Below are 10,810 nucleotides of genomic sequence, written 5' to 3'. Positions count from 1 at the left end.
ACCCACTAGGTCCATCTATGTTGTCCAACTGGCAGGATATCTTTCTTTTTTATGGCTGAATAATATTCCGTTGTGCATGTGTACGACTTTTTTTTTTTGAAGTATCATTGATATACAAGTACCACTTCTTCTTTATCCATTCATCTACTGATGGAACCTTTGGTTACTTCCATATCTTTGCTACTGTAAATAATGTGGCAATAAACATAAGGGTGCATATATCTTTTTGAATCAGAGATTTTTCTTTCTTTGGGTGAGTTCCTAAAAGTGCAGTTACTGGGTAGTATGGTATTTCTATTTTAAGTTTTTTAAGGAACCTCTATACTGCTTTCCACAGTGGCTGCATGTGGGGAAGTTGGGGTTCCTATGGCCAGGATCCTCACTGAACTTAAACCACCTGATGATGTAACTGGCCTGTTGCTTGGCTGCCGCTTCCACACCTTTAGGCAATGAGCTATTATTGCACTGTATAAAGGGCTCGGCCCGTTGCTCTGGGAAGAGGCAGACATGCTAGTGCTCAACCTACCACCAGAGAACAAGCCGGGTAATAAACCCTTTCACCCCAAAGAGCATTTTGCGGTCAATTTCTTTGGTCACGCTGGATCCATAGCGAACTTGCCCGGGCTGAAACCCACTGGCAAGACAATTGGCGAAAGTCAGCAGGGTTCACTGTTGACCAAGGGAAAAGACAGGCTGCCCTTATGGGAGGGGTGCTTCAGCGGGCTGCCCCTGTGAATGGTGAGACAGTGGATGTTCCCCCAATGGGTATGTGGTCTGACGTGGCTTGCCTCCTAGAGGACTGGGCCCCACCCCAGGACTGGAGGCAATTGGAGGTGACACCTGAGGCAGTAGGGGTGGATCTTGATATAGTAAGTAGATCCTTTGAGAAGCATAGTGCCCGGGAGGCGGTGGGGACTGTGGGTTGGCTGCTTCTCACAGCCTTAAAAAGGTCTACAGAGGAGACCCAAGAAATGATGGCATGAGAACCCAAGCTGCAAACTTCAGTAGATTCCCTGAGGAGGGAAGTGGCATTGTTACAAGAGGCAGCATGAGACCGTGAGCTACAGACTTCTGTGGATGCCCTGAGGAGGGAAACGGTATTGATGCGGGAGGAGGCGGCACAAGAGCATGAGGTGCAAACCTCTGTGGATTCCCTGAGGAAGGAGATGGCCTGGATGTGGGAGGAGGCAGCAGGAGAGTGCCGGCAGCAAGGAGCCATTGGAGATGAGAGGGCAGCGCTGCCAGGTGTTCTGAAGGAGGAAGAGGCCATCAAGGAAAAAGATGAGCCCCTGAGGGAAGCACAGGCAGAGGTGGCACGAGAACATCAGCTGCCAGCATTGAGCTGAAGGTAAGAGAGCTTCTGAAGACTGAGTTAGCATTGCTGCGAGGCACAGTAGAAAAGGTAAAGGCTTTAGCAGACGAGGCACTCGGAGGAGGGGAGAGAAATGTGCCATCAGCCCCAGAAATGGAGGAGCTGGAGAAAGATGAAGGGGTGGTGCCAGAGGCACTGGCGCCTCCTGTATTGAGAGCACACCCAGTGGTTGTAAAGAAAATAAAGACCCAGTAGCTGAAAGTTCCCCAAGGAGAGGAGCAGCCCCCTCCCCAGGTCGTGGAGCACTCTATCGTCTGCCCCTTTACTCAGGCTGAGCTGGGGGATTTGGGCTCCTGGTTTAGGCAGAAGCCCTCCGGGTCAATATCAGCTTGGCTCCTGTATCTGTGGGACTCAGGGGTGGATGGAGTTGTTCTGTCAGGATCAGAGATGGGAAAGCTGTCTTCCCTGACAGTGCAGCATGCCTTGAGGCAGCAATTACAAAATGCACATCAGACTCCAGGGAGTCACTTCCTCCTCAATTGGCTTATGGCAGCACTTCGTGCTGTGTGGCCCAATCCGGGTGATCTGCCATCCTCTCCTGTTAGATGGCAGACATGCTGAACTCCAACACGTGCTACGAGAGCTAGGCATAAGAAATGCCATCTATAGTCCAGACAATTATGGCCCAGATGAAGAGATTTTCACTACTGGGATGAGAAATATTGTACTTAAAATGGCTCCTACATCCCTCTTTGGGTCCCTAGTGGCCATTCTTTCCCCTCACTTAGGGCATCCCGTAAGGGAGGTGACACGTACAGTAGCAGACTTGGGAGATGCAGAAGCAATGATAATCTGGAAAGAAATAAGACCTGTTACTCACAAGAAGAATTTACAGGGCCCCATAAAGGTTACGAGGACCCAGATGTGGGTTGATTGAATATGGGAAGGAGCAGATGGAAGGAAATTCGATGGGAAGCCCAATAGGATCTTACTAGAGCTATGGCAACAGCTGAAACCAGAGCAGCAGTTCCAGCCATTAAGACCAAAGAGGCAGAGGTCAGAGACAGAGCCATGAGTCTGGCCTGTGTGTTTGCAAGAATTCCTGCTGGACAGCGAGCCAACCTCACTTGAGCCCACACAGGAAGGTGATTGGGGAACATGGTTTGACTGAGGGAAAGGTCAAGGTATCTGCCCTGAGGGACCAGGGGGGGGACTGGAGGCCACATGTTGAAATAGCTATCTATTGGTTACCAGTAAACAAAGTGTCCTGACTCTGGTGGACACAGGGGCTGAATGTTCACTGATTCATGGTAACCCTGAGTGGTTCCCCGGGACCCCCACTATCATAGATGGATATGGGGGGATGGCTGTCAAGAGTAAAAAAAGCCCAAATCCCTTTGGGAATAGGGAGTCTATCCCCAAAAGAGTATACTGTGTATATATCTCCTATTCCTGAGTGTATTTTGGGGATTGACATCCTGCAGGGTCTATGGTTGCAGATCACTGCAGGTGAGTTCAGACTGAGAGTACGTGTGGTGAAGGCAGTTCTGAGAGGACATGCTAGGCACCCACCCATAACTTTGCCTGTGCCTAGGCGGGTGACTAATACCAAACATTATAAACTTCCTAGAGGGCATAAAGAGATTGCAGAAACTCTCCAGGAGCTGGAAAAAGTGGGTATTGTAAAGCCCACCCATAGTCCTTTCAATTCCCCAGTGTGGCCTGTAAAAAATCCAGATGGCTCCTGGCATATGACTGTGAATTACAGAGAACTGAATAAAGTCTTACCCCCTATGCATGCTGCTGTCCCCTCTATTGCAGGCTTGATGGATAGCCTCAGCCATGAACTAGGAACATACCATTATGTGGTAGATCTTGCTAATGCCTTCTTTTCTATTGACTTTGTGCAGGAAAGTCAGGAACAGTTTGCCTTCACATGGGAAGGACAGCAGTGGACTTTCACTGTCCTCCCACAGGGATACCTCCACAGCCCCACCATCTGTCATGTACTTGTAGCCCAGGACGTGGCTACATGGGAGAAACCACCAACGGTGCAGCTGTACCATTATATTGATGATATCATGCTCACGTCTGATTCTCTTTCAGATCTAGAAGGTGCAGCACCTAGACTGCTGCAACTTTTACAGGAGAAAGGATGGGCTGTGAACAGCACCAAGGTTCAGGGACCTGGTTTGTCTGTTAAATTCTTGGGGGTCATCTGGTCGGGTAAGACCAAGGTTATACCAGAAGCAGTTATAGACAAAGTCCAGGCCTTTCCTATGCCCACAACTGTAGCATTGTTACAGGAGTTTCTGGATCTTCTAGGCTGTTGGAGAGTGTTTATACCACACGTGGCACAAATTCTGAAGCCCTTATAACGGTTGGTATGAAAGGGTGTCAGGTGGGACTGGGATGAGACATGTGCATCTGCCTTTACTACAGCAAAACAGGCAGTCAAGACTGTACAGGCTTTGAGTGTGATAGACCCATCAATGCCCTGTGAGCTGGATGTTCATGTCACTGAAGACAGTTATGGCTGGGGTCTCTGGCAGTGGCTTGAACAAACTCACCAACCCATTGGATTCTGGTCACAACTCTGGAAAGGGGCAGAGATACGGTACACTTTGATAGAAAAATGACTGGCTGCCATGTATCACGCCTTGCTGGCTACAGAACCCATCACTGGAATGACCCCGATAAAGGTAATAACCACCTATCCCATCTTGAGGTGGGTACAAGACTGGACCCAAAAGCCAAGGAGTGGTGTGGCACAAACACCCACACTAGCCAAGTGGGGTGCTTACCTACAGCACTGTAATGCCCTCTCTAGTAGCCTTTTGAGTGAAGAACTCCAATGCTTGTTGGGGCCGGTGACATATACTAGTGAAAAGCAGGAAGAACTTGCTTTTGAACCATTAATAGCAGAGTCCCTACTGGGGGGTAAGAGCCCCTATACTCGAAGACGCATGGTACACAGATGGCTCCAGCCGTGGGCAGCCCTAAAATGGAGGGCCGTAGCTTTCCATCCCAAGACTGAGACAATATGGATGGAAAATGATGAGGGGAAGAGCAGCCAATGGGTAGAGTTGTGGGCTGTGTGGCTTGTGATCAGCAAGGAGCCCTCCCCTATAGTTCTCTGCACTGAGAGCTGGGCTGTCTATCGGGGCTTACCCTGTGGCTACCAACCTGGTACTATGCCAACTGACTGGTTGGCCACCCTTTGGGGGCAAGAATTGTGGCAAGACTTATGGGCCTGTGGTCAGACTAAAATAATTACAGTATACCATGTGACAGGTCATTTGCCACTGGCATCCCCAGGAAATGATGAGGCAGATAAATTGGCCCAGATACATTGGTTAGAAGGAAAGCCTGCCTCTGATGTAGCCCTATGGCTACATCAACGTTTGTTGCATGCAGGGCAAAAGACAATGTGGGCTGTAGCTCGTCGGTTGGGCTTGCCTTTGACCTTCAAAGAAGTTAGTAGAGCCCAGCAGGAGTGTGTCGTGTGCTCCAAAAGGGACTTACACCAAGTTCCACAGCAATATGGGACAATAACTAAGGGACCTATACCCTTTGTCAGGTGGCAGATAGACTATATTGGGCCTCTCCCTGTGTCAGAAGGATATCAGTACGTGATGACTTGTGTGGACACAGCTACTGGACTTCTGGTTGCTTTTCCTACCTGTTGTGCAGACCAGCAGGTGACCAAAAGAGGCCTGGAGCGTCACTTTGCTGCCTATGGCCAACCACAGGTGATTGAGAGTGATCAGGGCACCCATTTTACTGGACATACACTGCAAGAATGGGCACGACAGCTGGGAATCAAGTGGAAGTTTCATGTGCCATACAATCCTACCGCAGCAGGCATGATAGAGAGGCACAATGGCTTCTTAAAATCCGGACTAAAGTCAGATACCAATAGTCTGTGGGGATGGTCAGTCTGCTTATGAACCGTGCTATGGTGTTTGAATGAGAGACCCCGGAAGGGAGCTGAGCCCCATAGACATGTTAACACATATGGCTGCCTCCCCCATACAACTGCAAGTACAAACCAAGGAAGAATCATTGAAGCTGATATTTGGCTACCAGAATAACATCTTGCTGCCAGCACCAACTGCACTGAACCCCGGAGACTCCATTGAGTGGACGTGGCCTTGGACCTTTCGACACATGAACCAACGATGGCTGGCACTCCTGGCACCTTGGGGACAAGGCCTGAAAGCTGGCCTCCTGTGTATTCCTGGAATAACAGCAGAGTGGCTGCCAAAGGTCACAGTAGTATATCCTGAATGGCCAGAAGGTAGGAGCATCTTACCAGGAAGTTTTGTTTTATCATTATGGCCAGTGCATGCACCTCCAGTAGCACTATATATAGACCCTTCAGTAACCCCCATGGGAAAAGGCTAAAAGTATGGTATACTAGACCTGGAAGGTACCCCCTTCCTGCTACATTCCTATTACAGGACCACTCTCTTGCATGCATCCTACCTGAAGGACAAGATTTACCTATGTTGGTGACATTAAAACATGTTTCTTATTGCCCCTAAAGTCTTTGTGGACTGGAACCTCCTCTGGCTTGAGGATTATTATAATTTTTGTATCAAAATCTTGCTGTATCTTAATTTTTATTATCTCTAAGTTGTTGTTATCCTCTGTTGCTATTGTGGAATATGGTTACAGTGCTCCAGCTTTCTTGCACAGGGACCATTGCGGAAGATTGGAAGCTTGTAGATTATAAGGCAAGAATCTGGAGGTGTGGAGTGTGGGGAAGTTGGGGTTCCTATGGCCAGGATCCTCACTGAACTTAAACCACCTGATGATGTAACTGGCCTGTTGCTTGGCTGCCGCTTCCACACCTTTAGGCAATGAGCTATTTTGCGCTATATAAAGGGCTCGGCCCATTGCTCTGGGCAGAGGCAGAGACACTAGTGCTCAACCTACTGCCGGAGAACAAGCCGGGTAATAAACCCTTTCACCCCAAGGAGTGTTTTGCAGTCAATTTCTTTGGTCACACTAAATCCATAGCGATCTTGCCCGGGCTGAAACCCATTGGCAAGCTACTGCACCAATGTACATTCCCACCAACAGTGTAGGAAGGTTCCCATTTCTCCACATCCTCTCCCACACCTGTTATTTCTTGTCTTTTGGATAGTGGCCATTCTAACTGGTGCAAGGTGATATCTCATTGTGGTACATTAACATGATTGTTGATATGGTTAGATTTGAGTCTGTCAGCTTGCTATTTGTTTTCTCTTTGTCCCATCTCTGTTATCTTTTCCCTCTTTTTCTGTCTTTTGAATTAATATTATTTTTATTCCATCTTATCTCCTTTGTTAGCTTACTAGCTATACCTCTTTGTTTTTTTATTTTGGTGGTTGCTCAAAGGTTTATAATGTACATCCCTAACTTAACAGAGTGTACCTTCAAGTGTTATTATGCCACTTAACGAAGAGTATAAAAACCCTATGTTAATATACTTCCATTTCCCTCTTCCTGGACTTAATGCCATTACACATTTTATTTTACCCCACAATACATTGTTGTTATTTTTGTTTAAGTAGTTCATTTTTAATAGATTGTTTTTTAGGGCAGTTTTAGGTTCAAGGCAAAATAGAGTAAAAAAAGTACAAGAACAGAGAGTTCCCATATACCCAACAAGGCACAGCCTCCCTCACTATCACAACATCCCACACCACCAGAATTGCACATTTGTTACAATCAAGGAACCTACATTGACATTATTATCAAGCAAAGTCCATAGTTCACATTAGGGTTCACTCTTAGTGTTGTACATTCTATGGGTTTTAACAAATATATCTACCATTATTGTATCATACAGAATAGTTTCATTGCCCTAAAAATCCTGTTTTCCACCTGTTCATCCCCGACTCCCACCCCAACCCCTGACAGCCACTGAACTTTTTATTGTCTTCATAGTTTTGCCTTTTTCAGAATGTCATATAGTTGGATTCATGCAATATGGAACCTTCAAGACTAGCTTCTTTCACTTAATTATGTGCATTTGAGGTCTCCTGTGTCTTTCCATAGCTTGATAGCTCATTTCTTCTCAAAAATAGTTTATTTTTAAGAGCAGTATTAGGTTCACAGCAAAATTGAGCTGAAAATACAGAAAATTCCTGTATACTCCCTGCCCCTACACATGCACAGCCTCCCTGATGATCAACATGCCACACCAGAGTGTTACATTTGTTACAATCAAGGAACCTACACTGACACATGATTATTACCCAAAGTCCATAGTTTACATTAGAGTTCACTCCTGGTGTACATTCTGGGTTCTGACACATGTACAATGATATGTATTCACTATTACAATAGTGCACAGAATGGTTTACTGCCCTAAAAATCCTCTATGGCTAGCCTGTTCATTCCCCTCTCCCCACTGTCCCTGACAACCACTCTCCAAAGTTTTCTCTTTTCCAGAATGTCATATAGTTGGAATCACAGTATGTAGCCTTTTCATATTGGCTTCTTTCATTTAGTAGTGTGCATTTGAGGTTCATCCATGTCTTTTTTTCTCTCTTTTGTTTTTTTAATTGTGTTTATTTTCTTTTTTTTCATCCATGTCTTTTTATGGTTTGGTAGCTAATTTCTTTTTTTATATGAGAAACCAACAAAAATGCCATTTTATTTCAATATTTTAAAAGACATTTCAATCCAGATTTGTATCAGTAAACAAAAAATAAAAATAATTTTTGACAATGACTATATAAGAAATACAGTTTTTCACAAGATTTTGAATGAAGAAATACGACACAGAAGTTTTCTATTGCTTAAACCATTTTTGTCAACTTGGGAAATATAGTTTCAGCAAAAATACTTAGGTCTATATTGTAATTTTTAACATGCAACTGTCATGTACTGTCCTGGTGATTTTTTAATTATTTTATCTAAAAGGTAAAGATGCTTTTTAGGCATAGAATATGTAAGAACACACATCTACTTTTCAAAAATTGAGATACAATTCTCTTAACATACATAAAATGTGCCCTTTTAATGTGAACAGTTCAGTGGTTTTTAGTATTCACAAGGTCATGTAATCACCACTAACTCGAGAATATTTCTATTACTCCAAAAAGAAACCCCATGCCTCCCAATTTCTCACTCTCCTGGCAACCACTAATTTATTATCTCAATGGATTTGCCTATTTTGAATGTTTGATATAAAGGTCATACAATATGTTGCTCCTTGTGACTGGCTTCTTTCACTTAGTACAGTGTTTCCAAGGTTCATTCATGTAGCATGTATCAGTACTTCATTCCTTTTTATGGCTGAATGATATTCCATTGTATGAATATGCCACATTTTGTTTTTCCATTTATCAGTTGTTTAGATTGTTTCCAATGTGGGCTGTTATGAATAATGCTGCTATGAACATTCCTGTTCAAGTGAGTTCTCCTTGGTACATACTTAGGAATTGCTAGGTTGTACAGTAACTATACATTTAACTTTTTGAGAAACTCTTTTCCCCAGTGGCTGTACCATTTTACATTCCCACCAGAAATATTTGAAGTTTACAATTTTTCCACATTTTTGCCAACCTTTCTTACTGTCTTTTTTAATATGGCCATCCTACTGATTGTGAATTGGTATCTTAATGCGGGTTTAATTCCTATTTAACCTAAAGAGTAATGATGTTGAGAATCTTTTCATTTACTTATTAGATATTCATTTATATTCTTTGAAAATTTCTATTCAAATCCTTTGCCCATTAATTGTTGTCTTTTTATTTATATAAATTTATATATATGTTCCCTATATATCCTGTAAAGGGAACCTTTATCAAAAATATGATTTGCAAATATTTTCTCCCATTTTGTGGATCATCTTTTCATTTTCTTGATAGTTTCCTTTAACACATAGATATACTTTTTAAAGATGACAAAGCTCAGGCACAGGATTGGAAATTGACTTTGCCAAGATTTGGATAGTTCTGTTGTATTAAAATGAAGAAACACTCAAATGGGTCACTTACTTTATTTCAAACTAATTAGAAAATGAAGTCCCAAAAGGGTAAGTGGTGGTTTTATTGGCAAAATTATAAAATAGAGGTAGTGTTTGAAGTTACTTGAGATGACAAATTTAATTGTTTTCCTTACAAATGGAAGCTTACAACATTAAAACTTTAATTTAGAATAGCTACATATGGAACTTTAGTCTCAGGCCTGGAGCAGCTATGAAATGAAAGTTACCACACCATTCTAGTCCCTGGATATCTGTATATTGCCCTTTGCCTTCCACCCTATTTTCATTGAAATTTCCAGTGTACTTTGCTCCAGTTGGGAAGGTGTATGTCCCCAATCCATGAAACATATTGTCCTTAAAGTGTCCTTCGTACACTGCCCCTGAAAAATGTTCAAGTCTTCTAAAACCATTCATCTTGTCATCTTCCAGCTTTCTGTGTAGATAATCCCATTAGGAGTGGTATGAATACCTATTCCATTTCTCTCAAAGATTCCAGATGTTCTTGTATAGTCACCATCATACTTGTTCCCATTTGGAAATACAAAGTTTACCGTGTACAACTTCTGCAGTTGAGAAAGAGATGTTGGAGAGATTTTCTTGACTCTGAGATTCCCCCAGGGTCACCAGGTCTGCAGCCTGTGGGAACCAAGCGCTTGGCTCATCTAATTTCTTTTTAATGCTGAATAATATTCCATTGTCTGGAGGTACCACAATTTATTTATCCATTCACCTACTGAAAGACATCTTGGTTGCTTCCAAGATTTGGCATTTATGAATACAGCACTGTAAACATCCAAATGCAAGTTTTTGTGTGGATATAACTTTCAAACTCATTTGGATAAATATCAAGGAGTGTGATTGCTGGCTTACATACTCAATTATCTTCCTTAAACAGCTTTATCAAGATATAATTAACATAAGTTCACTCATTCTAAGTATACAATTAAAGTAATTTTGTAAATTTATAATGTTGCACTACTATCATCACAATCCAATTTCAGAACATTTCCATTATCTCCAAAAGATCTCCCATGCTCAATTGCAGTTACTCCCTGTACCCAATCCCCAGGCAACCACACAGACTTATGTCTCTATAAAGTTATCTTTCCTGACCATTTATCATAAATGGGATCACACAGCACATATATCATAATTTTGTATCTGGCTTTCTTTTAAGCATAAAGTTTTTCAGTTTCATACATGTAACATGTATCAGTACTTCATCCCTTTGTATTGCTGAATTGTATTTTTTTTGTTAAATTTATAGAGGTATAATTTATATGCCACTAAATAAGCTCATTTTCAGTTTATAGTTTGATGACTTTTGACAAATGTTTGCACCATGGAATTACTACCCCAATGAAGACATATGTTCCCATCACCCAAACAGTTCCCTTGTTTGGCAGTCAATCCCTACCATCCCTCACCCCAGAGGGACACTGTTCTGCACTCTGTCACTAAAGATTAAGTATAACTTTCTAGCATTTCATACAAATGGAATCATACAGCAT

The sequence above is a fragment of the Manis javanica genome, chromosome X (assembly GCF_040802235.1).
Source record: "Manis javanica isolate MJ-LG chromosome X, MJ_LKY, whole genome shotgun sequence".
NCBI classification, from domain to species: domain Eukaryota; kingdom Metazoa; phylum Chordata; class Mammalia; order Pholidota; family Manidae; genus Manis; species Manis javanica.
Note: the sequence above shows the minus strand (reverse complement) of the source record.